The following is a 22,244-nucleotide window of genomic DNA, read 5'->3' as shown; positions in this document are numbered from 1 at the left end:
AGCTTGAAATCTTGATTGGCTGTTTCCATTTTTCTTTGTTTATATGCTCTTTAAAGCCTATCATAAAAGGTAGAATCATCTCATATGCAATACAATGATCAATCTACTTTGATTGGGTGGGCATGAACTGAACCTGCCCTCTACTCATTGAAATCGAGATTGGTGATTACATCTAAAGAAATTGATTTCAGAGTGACTTAATTTAATGAATGCACACACAAAAACTTGCTTCATGTCATGAGCATTGAATCCTAACATCAGATTATTGCTGTATGAAGAATGTATGCAAAGATGGAAGCTAGACTTAATGCGAACATCTAATGCAACTGATACCTACTGGTGTACTTTGCTGCACAATTAAGAACACTTACTTCATTGATATACCGGTATAAACTGTTTGGAAGAGCAGGGAAATCTGAAATTATGGTGATAAACTTGGTGCTAACAAAAGATTTACACTCTGTGGAAAACGTCCTGGTAAAATCCCAATAACATCTGGAAATCACGAGTTTTTCAACTCACTGATGTTATTGACCGAGTGTTTTCAAACTTGAAAAACATGCAATTTGATTGATAAACTCCTGATAAAATCATGATTCGAACGAAAAAATTGTGACTCAGGACAGGGCCCCGTATAAGTTGGGGAAAGTCCGATTTTTTACTCATTTTGTTCTTTTTTAATTTTGCCGAGTTTTTAGATTTTCTCCCGACTTTAACGACTTTTTCAATTTTTGGACCATTGCTGATTTATTCCCGAGTTCCACTTTTTCGACATTGGATTTACAGTGTTAGTAAACTATATATTATTGTTGGTGCAGTTTTTCATTTGCAGTTGTACAACCCAAGGTTACTTGGGAGTGGGAGCGAAAGCTGGGAGCGGAAGTGACATTTTCAGAAGCTCCTGGTCCGGGAGCGAATTTTTATATAATATATATATTTTATATTTTGATGCATATATGTCAACAAAGGCATGTAGAATGATGAATTAGATATAAACAACATAAAAACATAGATTGAACCATATAACATCAATCATCTAGAAGTTATAATCTTTATCAACCACGTCCACAAGTTAGTAACATACAACATATTGAGTCTCTTGATTTATCAATCTTAAAGTTTCAAGCTTTCAAAATTCAATATATAACATTTATCATCATTGATCGCCAAAGTTGTACTTGTAAGCTAAGTGTAACCATTAGAACATGTTGATTTGTGTAGCTTGGGAGGTACTCCAAGCCCTAGGGTTTGGGGTTTGGGGTTTGGAGGGCAAAGCGCTACAAGGGTCACTTGTGGGCTTGGAACCCAAGTATGGGGTTTTGTACCAAATCGTGTTTTGGGATTTCCGTGAGCACATTTCTACATGTGATGGCATGAGACGATAGAGGGCAGAAAGACGAATCTAACGCTTCGAGAATCATTGAATTCCGAGTTGTAGAAGTGGAGAAATGAATTTTTGAAGTTATATGGTGGGATTGCAATGTGAATGTCAAGGTCGGCCTAAGGAGTTTTAGGCACATGATAGGTTGGCAACCCCTAAATTATAACGTTGGAGGAGCCCTTGTATTGGATATAAATACAAGGTGAAGACAAGGCTAGAAGGCATCCATCTTGTGAAACGTTACCTCTAGAAAAGGATTTAGTGGAGACAAAGATCTCTTTGGCCTAGCCGCAACACAAGGGAAGCAGGAACAACGTGGAGACAAGGGACTGTTTCAGGCTTAAAACAGGGGTCCGAGTTGCTGTCATGGAGGCTGAGGGTGCTAGCTATTTGGTCGAGCCCTCGATGGACTAAAACACTGCTGGCTTGAACTTGTTTGGGCACTGTTTTGGGGGACTGTTTGCTACAGGACTGCTATGTGCTAGGTCGCAGGCCATAACACCATAATTGGGCTTGTGTAGGGCATGTTAAGGGGCTAGTATATGCCCAGGATAACAACACAGCAAAGGAGTAGTCGTTGAAGGGTGTGCCACAACTAATTAGTGGGCTGTTTGGGGACTGTCAAAGGAGTTTAGGGCTGTAGCGAGTGCCGTAACCAGAACAACCACAAAAAACAATGTGCAAACAAAATTAGAGCAGTGTTTTGGAGGAGCATTGGGTCAAGAAGTGACCAATTTGGATCAATTGTTGTTGCAGCATATTGGTCTCGTGTGGAGGAGCTTTTGTGGTGGTGAAGTGTCCATCCTAGGAGCATAATCGACAATGTAGTATTGGGTGCCATTGATTTGGTGGAGGGAAGTGTGTTGGCTACCAAAGTAGCCCTAGATGAGCTATCTTGAAGTGACGAAGAGGAGCTGAAGATTGGGTGAAGTTTGGTGCCGAAGTGTAGCACCTTGATGGACAAAGGTGATTGCTAGTCTGGCAGTTTGGAGCTCGGGAATTGGAAAACCTAGAGAGAAAATTGATGAGCCAGTGTACATGCAACAGAAATGACATGCAACAGTGTTAGGTGGCAACCATCCTGGAGTCCCATGTGTTGTCCTTTGAAAGACTAAGGGGCAACGAGTGAGCAGTACGAAAGCGAAGGACTGACAGGACAATATATGACACAGAAGCTACAATGAAGTTTGTCATTGTATCATGTATACCATAGACTATTGTATTATTTAGATTTGGTTTAATATAACGAGGATTGAGGTTGTACATTATTGTACAATTTGTTAAAAATTGTGTATACTTGTGCATATGTGATTTACTTCTTTATATTTTCCACTGTGCAAAGGAGTTCTTGTTGAGATTCTTGGTTTGGTAGCATTAGTGATTTTAAGACTCTAACCTAGACCCAAGGTCGTGGAAATTCAACACAACAAAGAATATCTAACATGAAATGAAATGTTATAAAATGAAATGAAATGAATTATGAAACAACTTTCAACTTTCACAAAGCATCATATGCATAATTCATTACCAATGAGTTATGATTGCCAACTTCAAACTTCAAACTTAAATTGTCATATATTGTTTACAATAAATATCATAATAAATATGAAAGAGTCAACAGTTATAAAAACTACTAGAAACTAGAAAAGGCAAGTAAATCTATTACCTACAACTTCCTCTTGCCGCAACGAGAAATGTCTAATTTCTGAGCAGGTCGTGGTGGTCTTCTAAGAGTCTCCTCCCACATAGTCGCACGACCAGAACTAGAAGGCACATGCCCTCCACGTGAGGATGTAGATGGAGGCGACAACAACAAAGGAACAATAGTTGGAACTCGAGCACTGGCACTGCTACTAGATGGTGGGGATGGCATGCTTGTTGTTGCTTCATCATCATCCCTCAAAAGTTCTGCTTCCATTTCTTCAAGATGTATAGTGCCATCCTCCAAATTATCGTCCTCTGGGTTGTCCCAAATTTTATATATTGGATCCTCATAAGCCCGATCACAATAATGTCTCAACAACCGCAAGTTGTAGTGCACATGAACCAAGCTTTTTGCTCAGTTTTCATTGAATCTGTTTCTTCTCACATTATGTATGAAGCTGTAGGTGCTCCAATACCTCTCTGCAGAAGAAGTATTTACAACCTATGAGAGAACATTTTTTGCCAATTTTGGAAAAATTCCCGTGTCACCATATGCTTCCCACCATGTGAGAGCATCAAATCTGTCTCTAGCTTCCATTGCCTGCAAAGAACCAAACAAACCAGTGCAATTCAAGTATCTGCTTAACTAAAGACGTAGATTAGCACACTCCTTGTAGGTACCAACTTGTTTAGTGCTTGCATGTTGAATTTTCTAAGTCTATCCGTTAGAAAATTAATCTGTATTTTGCTGGTTTATTTCTTCTACTTGTAAATTTTGAACAAGTTATTTAAAACATTTAAATACTGAAATAAACGCAATACGGTCACAACATCTACATATTATCAGTTGAAATAAAACAAACACACAAGTGACACTGTTATTTTTGGACAAATGTCCCTAGAAAAATCCAATGTGGGAAAACCGGTGCAGTTATTCAGAGTGTTATATTATTATGCAGTCTTTCTGAGTACAACTGGGTGCCTAACCGGCTCACTTGACAGAGAAAAATACACGGCAACAATACCTCTATATTTGAAAACAGGTATTCAGAAAACCTGTCCCATGAAACCCTCTCCGGCACAACTGAAGCTCAGCGTTGGCCCTTTTGGCCTCTGCTTCAGCCTCCTGCTGACCTGCATCAGCCCTCTGAGGCACTACGCAGCCTCTGGGACCCTCTGTGTCACTCCAACAGCCTCTGCGTGGATGACGCAGTCCCTTTGGCCTCTGCTCTGTCTCTACTGGGCTCTGTGTAGCATGGACTGGCTGCTGTTCTCGCTCTCTCTGATTCTACGCTGGTCTCTTAGTACTATCTCTGCCTCTCTGTCTACTACTCACTGCCCCTCACTGCTGATCACTGATTCGACTTTGCTTAGCAACCCTGCTCTAGCAAATCGAATTATTGATCACTCTGGTGTGTCTTCCAACTGACCCTCAAGCCTTCTCTTATACATTTATCGTTGGTCCTTCAACGACCGGGATTAAATCTCTAATTAATGGCTAAGATTAGATATGGCTTGATCAATGACTTTTGGAACCTTCTAACCCGGTTTTATACCCATTAATATTTTATTTTTCCTAAGTTTAGACTTAGGAACTCCATTAAAAATATTAATTATTTTAATATCTCCCAAACTGGGTACAATCTGTCCAAACCATTTCTGGGTCTTCGAGATCTCATGTGCTTTAGCCTCTCCACCAATTCTCATGGCTAGAGCACATTCGATGCTACGCTAAATCAACTCTCCCTCTTAACGAGGACTGTGCTCTAGTAATATTCCTCACTGAGCATCACTTTGATTATACGGCACTGATACCTGTGCTGATGCTAGGCCTCCCCGCCGAACATCCTTTGCATTGCTGCATCCTGTACTGCTGCCCATGGCTCTGCCATTGCCACTGCCACTGCTGCATCTGTACGGCATCTCCCTCTGCATCCGTGTTGTTGCTAGTCCTTTCTCCCAACACTGCATCTGCACTGCAACCCCCTCATTGTGCTGCATCATGCTCAGTGTTGCACGAAGCGCCCCCCCCCCCCCCCCCCCCATGTTCCAAGCCCCGAAGCGCGTCCCGTACGGAAGCGCCTAGGAAGCTTGGTCGGAAGCGGCGCTTCGGCATTTTTTGCCGCTTCCTGGACTTTTCGGAAGCGTGGCACTTCCGAAGCGCCGAAGCGCGCTTCGTACGGCGCTTTGGGCGTCGGAAGTGTGTCGCTTCGGAGGGGGAAGCGTACGCTTCTGTACGCTTTCCGTACGCTTCTGGAAAAGCTTCCAGAAAAGCGTTTAGAAAATCGTTTTTTTTTTCAATTTTTATTTTTATTTTTGGTGAGTTTGCTTGTTGGGGGTGGGTCCACCTTGGGTGAGGGTGACGAATGAAGGCAAAAAAAATATAAACATAGTAGATGCTCCCTCATGGTAATGTTAAATTCTTAAAGTAAAAGTGACATTCTCCTTTATTTTTCATTTTCATCCTTTTACTTAAATTTTTAACATTACCATGAAATGACTCAGGATGTTTGAGAGTGGTTCCAGCCTCATTGGACTTCATATGGAGAAAATAGAATTTCATATCCTATTCAAAATTCAGCAGACTTAATAGTTTTCAGGAATTCAGGATCAATGGGATTGTGTCATTTCATTAGATTATATCAAGTATGAAGGTATGCTATTAGCATTTAATCAAGAGCACCAAGCCCTATATGTACCTAGTGTTGGTGGTGTTAATTGTTGAACTCCTTTGTCACGTGGCACGCCCTTAGCAAAAAATACCTTTCAATCAAGTCAAAATCATCGATCAAGCATCTTAAGCTTTTTCTACCATATTTTAAGTCTTGAGTTAGGTAGTTTGATCAAAATTGGGCAATGTTGACTAATATCCCCAGACAATCGAGGCAGAGGCAAAGGCTAGACAAGAGGAGAAGAATCTAGATTCTAAATGGTTGATGCTCGAATAATTAATCATTAATGTACAATGGATGCCATATCTATCTTGATTTATGCAAAAATATGCATGTTTTCATGTCTTCTACAATTAATTTGCTATTTGGGATGTTTGTTTTGAGTATATGCAAAAAAATATAAATATACATATATATATATATATAAATATATAGCAGATGATTCCGCGGACGCTTCGCTTCCTAGATTTTGGAAAATGACGCTTCCGCTTCGCTCCCGCGCTCCCGCTACCTGCAACATTGATCATACTACTGCCAGTTGCTACTGCACTGCAACTCAGTTACTGAAAAATAAGTAATTGATCCACCCAACTTCTAACATCCCTGTCAGGCTAGAAACACTCCCGATGCTGAAGCTCTCTTTGCTACTACCAAGTGTTGAAGTTTCTAAGTCTTACTGTTAGAAACCCTTCATGTACTTTCTGATTTATTCCTTCCTACTTGTTCTAATTAATTAACAAGTTATTTACAAAGCAAATACTGAAAATAAACACAAGTACATGCTCAACACATTACAGATCATCAACTAGAGGAAACAGAAACAAGCACACAAATGACACCATTATTTTTGGACTAATGTCCCTGGAAAAACCCAATGCGGGAAAACCGGTGCAGCTATTTGAGGGTTTGATTTATTAAGCAGTTTCATAATACAATCTGGGCGCCAAATCCAGCTCACCCAATAGAGAAAAATCTCGGTAGTAGCACCTCTCAATCTGCGACAGATGTTCTGGCTGAAACCCCGGATAAACACTCCGGCAGCTCCTCAGCTCCAATCTGCTTCACGAAAAACCCCACCGTCAGCCTCTTTTGCCCTCTGCAATAGCTTTCCCGACAGTTCCAGCTTCTGCCCTCTGCGTCATCTTTCACAGCAGTTCCGACAGTTCTCGGAAATTCTGGCTGTTCCCGACAGTTCCGGCTTCTGCCCTATGCGTCAGCTTTCCCGGTTGTTCCGGCTTTTTCCCTCTGCGTCAGCTTTCCTGGCTGTTCTGACTTTTTCCCTCTGCGTCGGCTTTCCCGCCTGTTCTGGTAGTTCTGGCAATTCCCTGCAGTTCCAACTTCTGCCCTCTGTGTCAGCTTTCCCGACAGTTCTGGCTGTTCTCGGTAGTTTTGGCAGTTCCCGACAGTTTCGGCTTCTGCCCTCTGCGTCAGCTTTCTCCACTGTTCCGGCAGTTCCTGACAGTTCCGACTTCTGCCCTTTGCGTCAACTTTCCCGACAGTTCTTAGTAGTTCCGGTTGTTCTCGGCAGTTCCGGCTTCTGCCCTTTGCATCAACTTTTCTAGCTATTTCGACAGTTCCGACTTCTGCCCTCTGCGTCAACTTCCCGATTGCTGTGATGATCCTCCCAGCGCTATCTCTCCCTTTCTGCTTCTGTATTCACTTCCCCTCAGCTGCAACTCTGATCACTCTCTCAACTTTCTCAGCAAACGCAGCCCCAGAAAGTCGAAATCTTGATCTCTTGGTGTATTCTCCAAGTGACCCTCAAGCCTCCTCTTATACTTTTCTCGTTGATAAATCAATGATCGAGATTAAGCCCCTAATCAACGACTAAGATTAGATCTGGATTGATCCATGACTTTTGGACCATTCTAACACATTTTTATATTAATTCACATTAATATTTTATTTTCCTTAAGTTTAGACTTAGGGACTCCATTAAAATATTAATTATTTTAATATCTCCCAAACTATTTAGAATCTGCCCAAACCCTTTTTGGGTATTGGAGATCTCATGTGCCTTAGCCTCTCCACCAATTTTCATGGCTAGAGCACATCCGATGCTACCCCAAATCAACACTCCCTCTTAGCGAGGATTATGCTCTAGCAATACTCCTCACTAAGTATCACCTTGATCATCCGGCATTGGTCCCTGTGCTGATGCTAGGCCTGATGCCTATCATATGCACTACTGCATCTCGTACTGCTACCCATGGCCCTGCCACTGCCACTGCTGCATTCCATTGCCACTGCTGCATCCGTATGGTAGCTCCCTCTCATCCTGCTGCATCGTGTTGCCCATAGCACTACCACTGCTAACTACTGCACTGCAACTCAGTCTCTGTCAGGCCAGAGACACCCATGAAGCTGAAAACTCCATCTGTCGCTGACAAGTGCTCCCTCTCTGACCTCTGTGCTGCTGCAACGACTCCATGCATCTCGCACCATTGCACACCTCTCTGTGCCATCCTGCACTGGTGCAACACTCTCGTGTTGCTCGCATTGCTGCCTCATGCTGTCTTGGGAATCTTGCACTGTAGCTCCCTCTGTCGCTCCAACCTCATCCATCTCTACTGACATCCGCCAATACTGTTACTCCTCTTTGGGGCTCCCATAGCAAGGTGTAATCCAAGAGGCTGTTTACCTCGAGGATCCTACTCCTCATCGACTGTAGTCCGTTTGACTACAACGCGATGTCTTCCCACTTTCGCTGAAGTGGCATGTGAGCACTCATGGCACAATCGTTATCTATCTCCTTTGTCGACTCCTCCGAGTCTCTCTACTTCTCACTTGGAAGTTCTCTGTTCGACTAATGCTGAGTCTCTCCACTTATCGTCTGGAAGTTTTCGGTTCAACTCCTGCTGAGTCTCTCTACTTCCTGTTCGGAAGTTCTCGGTTCGACTCTTGCTGAGTCTCTCTACTTCCCTTTTGGAAGTTCTCGGTTCGACTCTTGTCGAGTCTCTCTACTTTCTATCTGGAAGTTCTCTTTTGGACTCCCTCTGAGTTCCGATTTCCCTTTTGGAAATCCTTCTGCCCATTTCGAGATGCCCCCCACTCTGATTGTATGTGTAGTCGCACCACTGATCCGGGTTTCTCAGCTAGAAACCCTTGGTAGCAACTCCCTCCTCCTTGGCCTTGTCCTGTTAGGTATTGTTCTTATAACAATACCCCACCAACTCCACTCTGCAACTTACCCACAGCCTCCTAAACCCCAGCAGCTTGAAGGTGAGAGCTCCTAGGCTCTGCACAGTCCCAACACTGGCAAACTAGCTTCCTCAACCAATTGCGTCAGCCCTCCTGGCCTCTACGTGGCTCTGCGTGAGCCTGTCTTTGCCTCCCTCAACCTCTGCGCAACCTCTTCTTGGCTCGAACTTGATGATGCAGGCACTGCGTCACCCCTCACTCAGGACAGATGTTTTTTGCTGCTGCTGTTTTGCTCTGTTGATGTCCTCAGTTCTCTTGTGATCTACAACCACCCTTTGATACCATGTTGGAATTTCTAAGTCTAACTGTTAGAAACCCTTCATGTACTCTCCGATTTATTCCTTCCTACTTGTTCTGATTAATTAACAAAGTTATTTACAAAGTAAACACTGAAAATAAACACAAGTACATGCTCAACACATTACAGATCATTAACTGAAAGAAACAGAAACAAGCACACAAATGACACCGTTATTTTTGGACTAATGTCCCCAGAAAAACCCAATGTGGGAAAACCGATGCAGCTGTTTGAAGGTTTGATTTATTAAGCAGTTTTAGAATACAATCTGGGTGCCAAATCCAGGTCACCCAACAGAGAAAAATCTTGTTAAGTAGCACATCTCAATCTGAGACAGATGTTCCGGTTGAAACCCCAGATAAACACTTTGGCAGCTCCTCAACTCCAATATGCCCCACGAAAAACCCCAACATCAGCCTCATCTGCCCTCTGTGTCAGCTTTCCCGGCAGTTTCGGCAGTTCCCAACAGTTTCGGTTGTTCCCAGGCAGTTTCGACTTCTGCCCTTTGCGTCGGCTTTCCCGGTAGTTCCGATAGTTCTCGGCAGTTCCGGCTGTTCCCGACAGTTCCAGCTTTTGTCGTCTGTGTCAGCTTTCCAGGCTGTTCTGGCAGTTTCGGCTTCTGCCCTCTGCGTCAGCTTTCCCGGCTGTTCCAGCAGTTCCAGCTTCTGCCCTCTGCGTCAGCTCTCCTGGTTGTTCCGGCAGTTCCCGGTAGTTCCGGCTGTTTTCGACAGTTCTGGCTTTTTCCCTCTACGTCAGCTTTCCCGGCAGTTCCGACAGTTCCTGATAGTTTTGGCTTCTATCCTTTGCATCACCTTTCCCGGCAGTTATGGCAGTTCTCAGCAGTTCTCGGTAGTTCCGGCTGTTCTCGGCAGTTCCGACCTCTGCCTCTGTGTCAACGTTCCCGGCTGTTCCAGCAGTTCCCTCTTCTGCCCTCTGCGTCAACTTTCCCGGCTGCTGCGCTGATCATCCCGGCACTATCTCTGCCTCTTTGCTTCTATATTCACTGCCCCTCAGCGGCAACTCTATTACTCTCTCAACTTTCTTAGCAAAACTAGCCCCAGAAAGTCGAAATCTTGATCTCTTGGTGTATTCTCCAAGTGACCCTCAAGCCTCCTCTTATACTTTTCTCGTTGACAAATCAATGGCCGAGATTAAGTCTCTAATCAACGGCTAAGATTAGATCTGGCTTGATCCATGACTTTTGAACCATTCTAACACATTTTTATACTAATTCACATTAATATTTTATTTTCCCTAAGTTTAGACTTAGGGACTCCATTAAAATATTAATTATTTTAATATCTCCCAAACTGTTTAGAATCTGCCCAAACCCTTTCTGGGTATTGGAGATCTCAAGTGCCTTAGCCTCTCCACCAATTTTCGTGGTTAGAGCACATCCGATGCTACCCCAAATCAACACCAAGTGCTCCCTCTACTGACCTCTGCATTGCTGCAACAACTGCCTGCATCTCGCATTGTTGCATACCTCTTTGTGCCATCATGCACTAGTGCAACACTCTCCATGCCTCTTGCATTGTTGCAGCCTGCTAGCCTTGTGCTGTCTAGAGACTTCTGCACTGTAGCACTCTCTGCCGCTTCATCCACATCCGTCTCTACCTACATCCGCCAGTCCAGCTACTCCTCTTCGGGGCTTCCGTAGCAAGGTATAATCCAAGAGGTTGGGTACCTTAAGGATCTTGCCCCTCATTGCCTGTAGACCTCCTAACTACAACTCGATGTCTACCCACGTCTTCTCAAGTGGTACATGAGCACTCATGGCACACAGAACATACATGATCTTGGCCTTCCAGACTACAAAGTTGGACGCTCTGTCCAGCTTGTCCTGATCCCTCAGCCCATTCTCGGCCATCTCTCTACTCTTCTCTGTCGACTCCTCCGAGTCTCTACTTCTTGCCTGGAAGTTCTCTGTCCGACTCTTGCTGAGTCTCTCTACTTCCCATTTGGAAGTTCTCTGTTCGACTCCTGCCAAGTCTTTCTACTACCCGTCTGGAAGTTCTCTGTTCGACTCCTTCTGGGTCTCTCTACGTCCCGTCTGGAAGTTCTCTGTTTGACTCTTGCTGAGTCTCTCTACTTCTCGTCTGGAAGTTCTCAGTTCGACTCCTTCGAGTCTTTCTACTTCCCGTTTAGAAGTTCTCTTCTGGACTCCCTTTAAGTCTCGATTTCCCTCTTGGAAATCTCTCTGCCAATCGTCAAGTTGCCCCTCTCCGATCGTCTGTGCAATTGAAACATTGATCCAGATTCCTTGGCTAGAAATCCGCCTCGGCAACTACTCCCTCTACCTTGGTTTTGCCCTGTTAAGTACTATTCTGCCCACAATACCACACCATCTTCGCTCCCGCAAACTGCCCACAGCGTCCTACGCCCCAACAACTGAAGAACTGAGCCTCTAGGCTCTGCGCAATCCCGACACTGGCTAAATCTGCACCTCCTGGCCACAACGTCAATCCTTCCTGGCTAAGAAAGATGACCAGGCACTGCGTAGGTCAGATCTGCCTCTCTCTGCCTCTGTGCTGATCCTCCTCCTAGCTCGAATTGATGATGTAGTCTCTCTGCGTACAATTGGGTGCCTAACCGCTCACCCGACAGAGAAAAATACATAGCAACAATACCTCTATATTCGGAAACAGGTATTCAGAAAACCTGTCCCACGAAACCCTCTCCGACACAACTAAAGCTTAGCACTGGCCCTTCTGGCCTCTGCGTTAGCCCCAGGGCCGTCTGCGCCAGCCCTCTGAGGCACTGCGCAGTCTCTAGGACCCTCTGCGTCACTCCATCAACCTTTGTGTGGATGACGCAGTCCCTCTGGCCTCTGCGCTGTCTCTATTGGGTTCTGCGTATCCTGGACTGGCTGCTGGTCTCGCTCTCTCTGCTTCTGCGCTGGTCTCTCAGTACTATCTATGCCTCTCTGTCAAGTACTCACTGCCCCTCACTGCTGATCATTGATTCGACTTTGCTTAGCAACCTCGCTTTAGCAAATTGAATGACTGATCACTCTGGTGTGTCTTCCAACTGACCCTCAAGCCTCCTCTTATACATTTCTCATTGGTTCTTCAACGACCGAGATTAAATCTCTAATCAACGGCTAAGATTAGATTTGGTTTGATCCATGACTTTTGGAACCTTCTAGCCTAGTTTTATATTAATACCCATTAATATTTTATTTTTCCTAAGTTTAGACTTAGGAACTCTATTAAAAATATTAATTATTTTAATATCTTCCAAATCGGGTACAATCTGTCCAAACCATTTCTGGGTCTTGGATATCTCATGTGCTTTAGCCTCTCCACCAATTTTCATGGCTAGAGCACATCCGATGCTACGCTAAATCAACATTGCGTACATCCTTTAGATACCTCTGGATCTGTATGGGGTTTGATCCTAACCCCACCCCCAGGTGCAAGTTGGCCCAACCAAGATGGAGAGTAGTATTTTGGCATGAGGATATATGCCAAGGAATGTAGTGGAACATTAAGTTTATTCCACCGTGCACACACACAATTGTGAATCATTGTATACAAGTTGGGATCATTTTCCTGAGCAATATCTTTTATGTGCCCCAACATGCTATCTATCTGCTCATACACCTCCCCAATCACTGGTTTATCTGTATATGCAAAACAAATCATGCTATAAATCAACTTGGTGAATTGCAATACTTGCCTAACACGTGCCCAAAACAGACCATCAAGAGCGGTCTCCTCCACCTGTTCAAAACCTTGTTTGTCAACTACGTTTGGAGCCTTGTCCTTTGATACCTGCCAATGTTGACTTGATGCCATGCTAGCCAATGACTCTCTTACCTTCAAAAGGCGCCTGAAGGTGAGGTAATAGCTAGAAAATCTAGTCTTCGCAATTTTCAACAACTCCAATCTAGAGTGATTGCGGAAAAGCTCATGGGTATTGCTATGATTTATAATGAATTTTATCATTTTTTTGCCTCTCTTGTACAAATCACCAATCCATTTGTATTGATGGTTTTTGTTCCTAATAATAACATGCATCAAAAGGTTCATTGTGTGAACCAAACACCTAGACCAGAATATGTTGGGGTATTTATCCTCAATAATTGCTCCTGCTGCCTTACAATTAGCAACATTATCAGTGATGGCTCGGATGACATTGTATGGCCTAATACGTTCAATTGTTTCAAGTAATGGTTCTGCAATGTTGATGGCGGTCTTGAACTTGTCTGAGTAATCATATGTTGAAAGGAAGATGGCACCACTAACAGGCACAACAAGAACACTTATCAATGACTTGCCTTTTACATTTGTCCATCCATCAGATACAATGGACACCCCATGCTCATTGCAAGAATTTGTCATTTTACTCAAAGAATGTGCTATTTTTGTTTTCTCATGATCAAGTCCAATGATTCTAGCCTTGTCATACCCAGGGATCTTGTATCCTATGGGGGCATCATTTATGGCATAAAGCATTTCATTCCAATGACGTGAGCGAAGAACATTGAATGGTATCTCACATGCATAGAGGAATCGGTAAATTTTTGAATCCACATCATTCCTACACCCTTCGTCAAGGAAATTTGATATAGTTCTATGCCTTAAAGAGATGTTTGTTCCTGTGCCTCCATATCCACTGCCATGGGAGGATGCTGATGGAGTTGTTTGTGAATGTGATTGTGAGCTATGTTAAAAGAAACCCTTTGATTTTTTAGATTTGTATTGGGCTTCCTCCTCTTCCCTTATGTATTTGGCTCTTTCTGTTGCTGACACACTTACACAAGCTTTGATTCCTATTTGTTTATCTCCATCTTGTGGCCTTTTCCTGTAGAGGTGCCTTCTGGCATGGGTGTATGAACCCATGTAAGTGTTTCCACAATGGGGGTATGTAAATTTAGTGGTTCCACCCCCTTTCCCTGCTTCAGGCCTAGAAACATATTTCCACAATGTGGTTTGGTCTTGTTTAGTTTTTGTTCCCTCATCATCTCCACTCTCTTCCTCCTCACCAAGGTACTCCTCTCCAGGGTTTTCATCAAATCCACTATAACCCACTTCTTCATCCTCTTCATCATGATCAACCCTCCTCCTACTCTCCAACACCATAATAACAAAAAAAGGAACGAACAACAAGAAAATGCCAAACCATATAGCTATGATGTTTGAAGCTTTGAGTTTGCAAAAATATGGAGGAATGAGAATGGGAAATAGAGAAGAGAACAGTTTTATTTAGCAATGAACATATAAAAAACAAAAATGCTAGATTAGAGTGTAGATCCTACCTCTTTGGCCTTCAATCCCAAGCTCCAATCTCCCTTGCAAGCTCCTCAAGCTCCTTCAATCTCCCTCAACTCAAGCTCCAAGCTCCTCTCTCTTGCTCTCTCCAAGCTCCAAACTCTCCCTTGCTCTCTCCAACAAAGTTAAATGGTAAATAATGGGAGGGGAGAGGGCCTTTTAACCTTCCCCCCCTCCCCTTCCCTCCCGTCCTTCCCCGTCCACTACCCGTTTCTCTCCTTCCACCGAACAACCCTACCTGTGTGCTGTGCGGCCTTTTCGCCCACGGACGGGAGCGGAAGTTTAAAACAGGGAGCGGTCGGGAGTGATCGCTCCTCGACCACTCCCTCTTTTAAATTTTCGCTCCCGGTGTGAAAGGGAGCGGTCAAGTTGCGACCGCTTTCGATTACTCCCTAAATCACTCCTGAAAAATCAGGGAGCATAATTTTTTTAAGGGAACGCATTCCCAAAATTCACTCCCAAATGAAGGGAGCAATTTTGGGAGGGCGCTCTTGAGGCTGCTCCTTATCCGCTCTTGAGCAGAGTGTAATCCAGGAGCGGGTTCCCGGGGGGGGGGACGCTCCCCTGCAACCCTAGTACAACCAGCTATAAGGTTTTATGTTGCAAGTTAAGCAATAAGGTTCTAGTTAGCCTGAGTTTTAGAGGGGGGCCCCTTGTTACAAAAATTTACTTGGGACAATCGCTGCTGCACTGTAAATCAGGTAATATAATTGTAAGTTTTTATAATGTCTTATGCACATGAAAATAACACAATAACACAAGATATGTGGCATATTATTAATAGTGCAGTTTTGTTGACAATTGTGGAACTTCCGCCAACAATAGGGGATCTCCCCGGTATAAATTCCTAATTAGACTCTACACCATTTGGAGTGGGAGTCCCATCCAAAATGATGAACCAGCTACCATTTTGTTAAGTTTATGATATGCCTTGGTGAAGATTAGCAACATAAGAGAGAGCCAATATCACTTTTACGAGATGCAAGTAATGTTAGCTTTGTGAAATATACAATTATAATGTGCATAAAATACTTCCACGAACAAAGTAAATAATGTGAGCCTTTAAAAGAACAATGATAACACTACTCTGATAAAGACACACATAAAGGGAAAGAATCGTTAATTGATTTGAAAAATAGTTTTCAAACAAACATGATCATGAAAGCAAATAGGACATACAATTTCAATTAAGATATATATTAAAGACAATAAAATAGTTCATTTCCTTCAATACATGTAAATACAAGCACATACCATAACCATAGAAGGGGGCCACTACTTTATGAAATGCCATCATTTCGTCATATACCTGTTTCATCATGTCTTCCAAATATGCTTGAGTTCCTCAAGTATTGCGGATTGTAGACCTTCTCTACCAGAATCTGTGGAAGGCATCCTCTGATTTTCAATAAGAAGCTGCTCATTTTGTTGCTTTGCATAAGCCAATTCTTTCTTCAACTGTTCATTCTCGTGAGTGAGATAATCAATATTCTTTTTAGTAGGTACTGCAAAGGCTATACTTGCTGAACCGATTGCTTTTTGATTGGTCTTTGTGTTCTTAACAATTAATCTTTCCATATAGATAGAGATTGGTCGATCTGGCTCATTCAGAAAGTACTTCAAGCTTTCTTGAATGATCTTGTGCTTATGTTGATCAAATGTGAAATTGGAGATGTCTAGGATTTTGTATTCTCTTGGAGGTGGGATACCCATTTCATTGAGAGGAAGATGCCCACCTATTAGAGGAGTTGGAGGCTGAATATTCGGAGTGCCCACAATTGGCCCAACTTCCATTGTTTGATTCTCCTCTTCTTGCTCATCATCCATCTCTTGAGTGATTAGCCCTTTCCCAGTTTCTTCACCAATTCTTCTTCTTCTTGGTTCTTCTTCTTCTCTTCCTGATGCTATATCTTTTTTGGTTCTAGCTTCTTCACACTCTTTCCTTCTCTTTGTTGGACATACTGAGAGGGGGGTGAATTAGTATTTCGTTGATATTTCATAATTGTTTAGTTTTCTTAAACATTCAGAGCATTAAAACAAACATGTGAATCATCATCACATCAATTACATAGAAATTTCATCTCAACCAAATGCTGTGTTATGTATGATGTACATACAAATTTACCAAATAAATATGGAAGTAAGTGCAAGACTCCCCAAAGGTTTTACCAGCAACCTGGAAGGAAGCAAATGATCCCTGGATGGTTGGACTCCCATGGCAGGGATAATGGCCCAACTACACTGAAGTTGCAACCTCTGCTGCTGTGCGTCACTGCCACTGTTGTCCAATGCTACTGATACTGTCCACCACTACTGCTGCTACTGCTGTCACTGCTGCCCACTGTTGCTACTACCACTACCTCTCGTCTGTCCACTGCTACCTCTGCAGCTGCTCCTATCCACTGTTGTCCACTACTGCCATATACACTGTCACAACTGTCAGACTGTTGTTGTCAAAGTCACTGACACATCCATCTCACTGACTCACTGTCAAACTAGGTCACTGTATATTAAGGTCATTGTTATGGTCAATGTTCATGAGGTTTCTGCAAGATTCATTAATACTCAACAATCTGCTACTACCACTGTAGTATTAACAACAACCAACACATCTATGAGGTTACTGTCATGCTTCAGGTCACTGTCACATATAAAAGGTCACTGCAATCTGTCATAAACACATCTAAAGTACTAGGGTTTCAATCACTTGCTACCGCCACAAGAATTCTGGTCGAAACATCACTGTTATGAAGGTTTCACTGTCATAGAGCACATCTCCGCCATGTATTAGGAGTACTATCATAAAGACATCAAGATCACTGTCATAAAGGAGGTTAATGCCATGCAAGGTTTCTCCACATCAAGGATTCAGTGTCATTTTCTCAAAGCATTGTCACTGACAGGTAAATCTCTGTTATGTCTCCAAGATTAGAAATTACTGCCAAGCTCAAGGTCATGTCACAAGTTGCTACTGTGTAATAAGGTCGTTGAAATATCAAGGTTATTGCCATTGTCATAATATGGTTACATCATTCATGTTACTGATAAGGGTTACTGGCAAAAACATTGAATTACTGAAGATGACACACATTGAGGGTTATTGCCATCAAGAATCAAGTGGCTGTCATCAAGACACTGTCACAAGCTCAAGGAAACATCACTGTCAAATAAATCTCCAAGTCACTGTTTCATGTGTCATAAGAACAAGACTCTGTTACTGTCGCATAAGCAAAGTTTATGTCCTTATGTCATATGAGCAAAGTCACTGTCATTATGTATTAGGTACAAGCAATGTCAATATCAAGGTTACTTGGGAGCGAGAGCAAAAACGGGGAGCGGGAGCAAATGCGGGTGCAGAAGTGACATTTTCAGAAGCTCTCGGTTTGGGAGCGATTCAGGGAGCAAATATATATATATATATATATATATATATATATATATATATATTTTATGTTTTGATTCATATATGTCAACAAAAGCATGTAGAATGATGAATTAGATATAAAAAGCATAAAAACATAGATTGAACCATATAACATCAATCATCTAGAAGTTATAATCTTCATTCACCACATCCACAAGCTAGTAACATACAACATATTGAGTCTCATGATTCATCAATCTTAAATTTTCAAGCTTTGAAAATTCAATATATAACATTTATCATCATTGATCACCAAAGTTGTTCTTGTAAGCTAAATGTAACCATTACAACAAAGAATATCTAACATGAAATGAAATGAAATGAAGCAACTTTCAACTTTGTAGCATCATATTCATAATTCATTACCAATGAGTTATAATTGCCAACTTCAAACTTCAAACTTAAATTGTCAAATATTGTTTACAAAAAATATCATAATAAATATGAAAGAGTCAACAATTATTAAACTACTAGAAACTAGAAAAGACAAGTAAATCTATTATCTACAACTTTCTCTTACCGCCACGAGAAATTTCTAATTTTTGAGCAGGTCATTGTATTGGTGGTCTTCTAGGAGTCTCCTCCCGCATAGTCGCACGACTAGAACTAGAAGGCACATGCCCTCCACATGAGGATGTAGATGGAGGCGGCGACAACAAAGGAACAATAGTTGGAACTCGAGCACTGGAATTGCTACTGGATGGGGATGGCATGGTTGTTGTTGCTTCATCATCATCTCTCAAAAGTTCTGCTTCCAATTCTTCAAGATGTATAGTGCCATCCTCCAAATTATCATCCTCTGGGTGGTTGTCCCAAATTCTATATGTTGGATCCTCATAAGCCCATTCACAATAATTATTCAAGAACCTCAAGTTGTAGTGCACATAAACCAAGCTTTTTGCGCGGTTTTCATTGAGTCTGTTTCTTCTCACAATATGTATGAAGCTGTAGGTGCTCCAACACCTCTTTGCAGAAGAAGTATTTACAAACTGTGAGAGAACTTTTTTTGCCAATTTTGGCAAAAGTCCCATGCCGCTATATGCTTTCCACCATGTGAGAGGATCAAATCTGTCTCTAGCTTCCATTGCATGCAAAGAACCAAACAAACCAATGCCACTAAAGTGTCTGCCTAATTCAAGACGTAGATTAGCACACTCCTCACTATAATAAGAAGAAGATAATCATAATAAGTAAAAAGACATCACAAGAAGTTATCATAGTTAGAAGAATCATTAATGTCATCTTGCCTTAGATTCTTCAACATGGGATCAGAGCTATGGTTCGCACAAGGCATGAAGAAGGTCAACCCGATTATGAAGAAGCTTGAAAAGAAGTGTTCATCATTAGCAAGTCTCATCAAGCAAAGTTTCAAGGTAGTATGGAATAGTCTCCTCTCTTCCAAAGATCTCAAATCTTCAAAGAATGAAGGATTGTTCTCAGCCCTCACCGGAACATTTCAAGATGAAAATATATGGGTGATAGATAGTGGAGCTTCAAGACACATGACTGGATATCACAAGCAACTCAAAACCCTATCCAAAGGGAAGTCCAAAACCCTATCCAAAGGGAAGTCCTCATATTCTGTGGAGGTTGGTGACAACAAGAGCTATTCGGTAAAAGGCATTTGATCTACATCGATTGAGCTGGAAGGAGGAGGTAACATTCATCTCAACAACATTCTATATGTTCCAGGTTTGTGCAAAAATCTTATTTCTGTTTCATCATTAGAACAAAAAGGAGATAGAGTTGCTTTTATAGATGGTAAAGTAGTGGTTTGGGCTAAAGATTCTAGCATTGAAAAAGCTAGAACCATTGGAGTTCGAGAAGGAAGACTCTACAGACTCTCATCTCCTCTAAATCAAGCACTTGTCCACATTGAGATAAAGTCTGTGTGAACTTTGGCATAGAAAATGGGCCATCTTCATTACAAGATCTTGTCAACTCTAAACTCCATTGTAAATGGGATACCAAATCTCAAAGAAGACCATGAAAGACTCTACAAATGCTGTGTTCTGGGAAAGAATGCAAAGAAACCATTTGCAAATAGTACATCTAGAGCTCAAGAGATTCTAGATCCCATCCACTCTAATGTATGTGGTCCCATGTCTAAATCACTTGGAGGTCATCTATATTATGTTACTTTCAATGATGATCATTCAAGGAAAACTTGGGTTTATCTACCTAAATCCAAGGATGAAGTATTCATAAAATTTCAAGAATTCAAGGCAGAGGTAGAAAATTTTATAGGAAGAAAGATAAAGATTCTAAGGTCACACAATGGAGGTGAGTATGCTTCCAAAGAACTCATTGCTTTCTGTAAGGAGGCTGGGATTAAGAAGGAGCTTATAGTTCCATACAATCCTGAACATAATGGAGTAGTTGAACGAATGAATAGAGCTATAGAAGAAAGTGTCAAGGCTATGCTCCATGATCGAGATCTACCAAAATTCCTATGGGGAGAAGCAACAGATACTACATTATACATTCAAAATAGAAGTCCTCAGAGGTCACTTGGCAATATAACTCTGGAAGAAGTCTTGACTAGGAAGAAACCAAATATTGATCATCTTTGGATATTTGGGTGTCTTGTATATATTCACATTCCCAAGGACAAAAGAAAGAAGCTAGATCCCACAAGCAAGAAAGGAATATTTGTTGGATATAGCAACTCTTCCAAGGCTTACAGGATCTACATAAAGGAAGGACATCAAATAGAAGTAAGCAAAGATGTAATTTTTGATGAGAGCATTGCCTTAAAGAAATCTAAACATCTCCCATCTGATTCCGATGAGGGGGATCTTCCTATGTTTGAGGAATAAGCTAATAAGGAAGAAGAAGTCTCTCATCATGAAGAAGAAGGTCCCAATGAACCAATCTCTCTCCTTGGAAGAAGAAAGAGACCTAATTGGTTAACTTCTACACTTCAAGAAGCAGAAGGTCACACCGCAAGAGGAAGATTAAGGGGGAGCAAGAAACTGAAAAGATACTCAGGATATGAAACATACATGTTAAAGCTCACTGAAGATGAACCTTCCACTTTCGAAGAAGCAACCAAACACCAAGAATGGAAGAATGCAATGAATGAGGAATACCAATCTATTATGAAGAACGGAGTCTGGGAAATTGTCCCAAGACCGGAAAACAAATTAGTGGTAACCTCTAAGTGGCTGTATAAAATCAAGCATGCTGCAGATGGAAGCATAGATAAATTCAAGGCTAGATTTGTGGCTCGAGGCTTCTCTCAAGAAGAAGACATTGACTATGAAGAGACCTTTGCTCCCACAACAAGGTATACGACGATCCAATCTTTAATATCTCTGGCAGCATCAATGGGATGGAAGGTACATCAGATGGATGTCAAAACAACATTCTTGAATGGTACCATAGATGAGGAAGTCTACATAGAGCAACCATTGGGATTCGAGGTAAAGGATAGAGAAACTCATGTTTGCAGATTGAAGAAGGCACTTTATGGCTTCAAGCAAGCTCCTAGGGCATGGTATGCTAGAATGGATGCATACTTGCAAAGGTTGGGTTTCAAGAAAAGCACAACAGATCCCAATCTATACATCAATGTAGAGAATGATGAACCTGCCATCATTCTTCTATATGTAGATGATCTTCTATTAACTGGTAATGAAGAAAGAATTCAAGAGTGTAAGAAAATGTTGGCAGTGAATTCGATATGAAGGATCTAGGACTTATGCATTATTATCTGGGACTGGAAGTCTGGCATGAACCAAATGAAATCTTCCTGGGACAAGGAAAGTATGTGATTGAGCTATTGAAAAGGTTTGATATGATGGAATGCAAACCCATGACAACTTCGATGATCACAAACTTGAAAATGTTAAGGAATTCTGAATCCAATCCAATGGATCCTACTAAGTACAGACAACTGATTGGCTCCCTGATGTATCTGGTGAATACTCGGCCAGACATATGTTTTGTAGTAAATGTTCTTAGTCAATTTCAAATGGAGCCAAGACATGATCATTGGATAGCTACCAAGCATATACTGAGATATCTGTAGGGAACCGTCCATTACTACCTGAAGTATGAAAAAGGAAAAGATGTTCATCTTGAAGGATTTACTGATTTTGATTGGGGAGGTAACGAGAAGGATGGAAGAAGCACTACATGAGGATGTTTTAGCTTGGGATCCTCCATGGTCTCTTGGATGAGTAGTAAGGAGGAGATAGTGGCTTTAAGTAGCGCTGAGGCCGAGTACATTGTAGCTTGTGAAGTGAGTAGGGAAACAGTCTGGTTAAGGAAGATGTTATTTGATTTCTTTGCAGGACCATTGGATCCTACCATAATACATTGTGATAATACCAACTGTATAAGA

General features: G+C 42.0%; 1 protein-coding gene across 1 annotated transcript in view; it reads left to right on the top strand.

Moving 5' to 3' along the window:
- Positions 1–22,244, top strand: part of LOC149230005 (nuclear pore complex protein) — a 396,423-nt gene that overhangs the window by 298,737 nt on the left and 75,442 nt on the right. The gene's annotated exons all lie outside the window — the stretch shown is intronic.

This window comes from Pinus tabuliformis, chromosome J (genome assembly GCF_031772625.1).
Source record: "Pinus tabuliformis cultivar Carrire ecotype Pingquan chromosome J, CPIR1, whole genome shotgun sequence".
Lineage (NCBI taxonomy): Eukaryota > Viridiplantae > Streptophyta > Pinopsida > Pinales > Pinaceae > Pinus > Pinus tabuliformis.
Note: the sequence above shows the minus strand (reverse complement) of the source record. Positions and strands in the feature narration are given on the sequence as shown.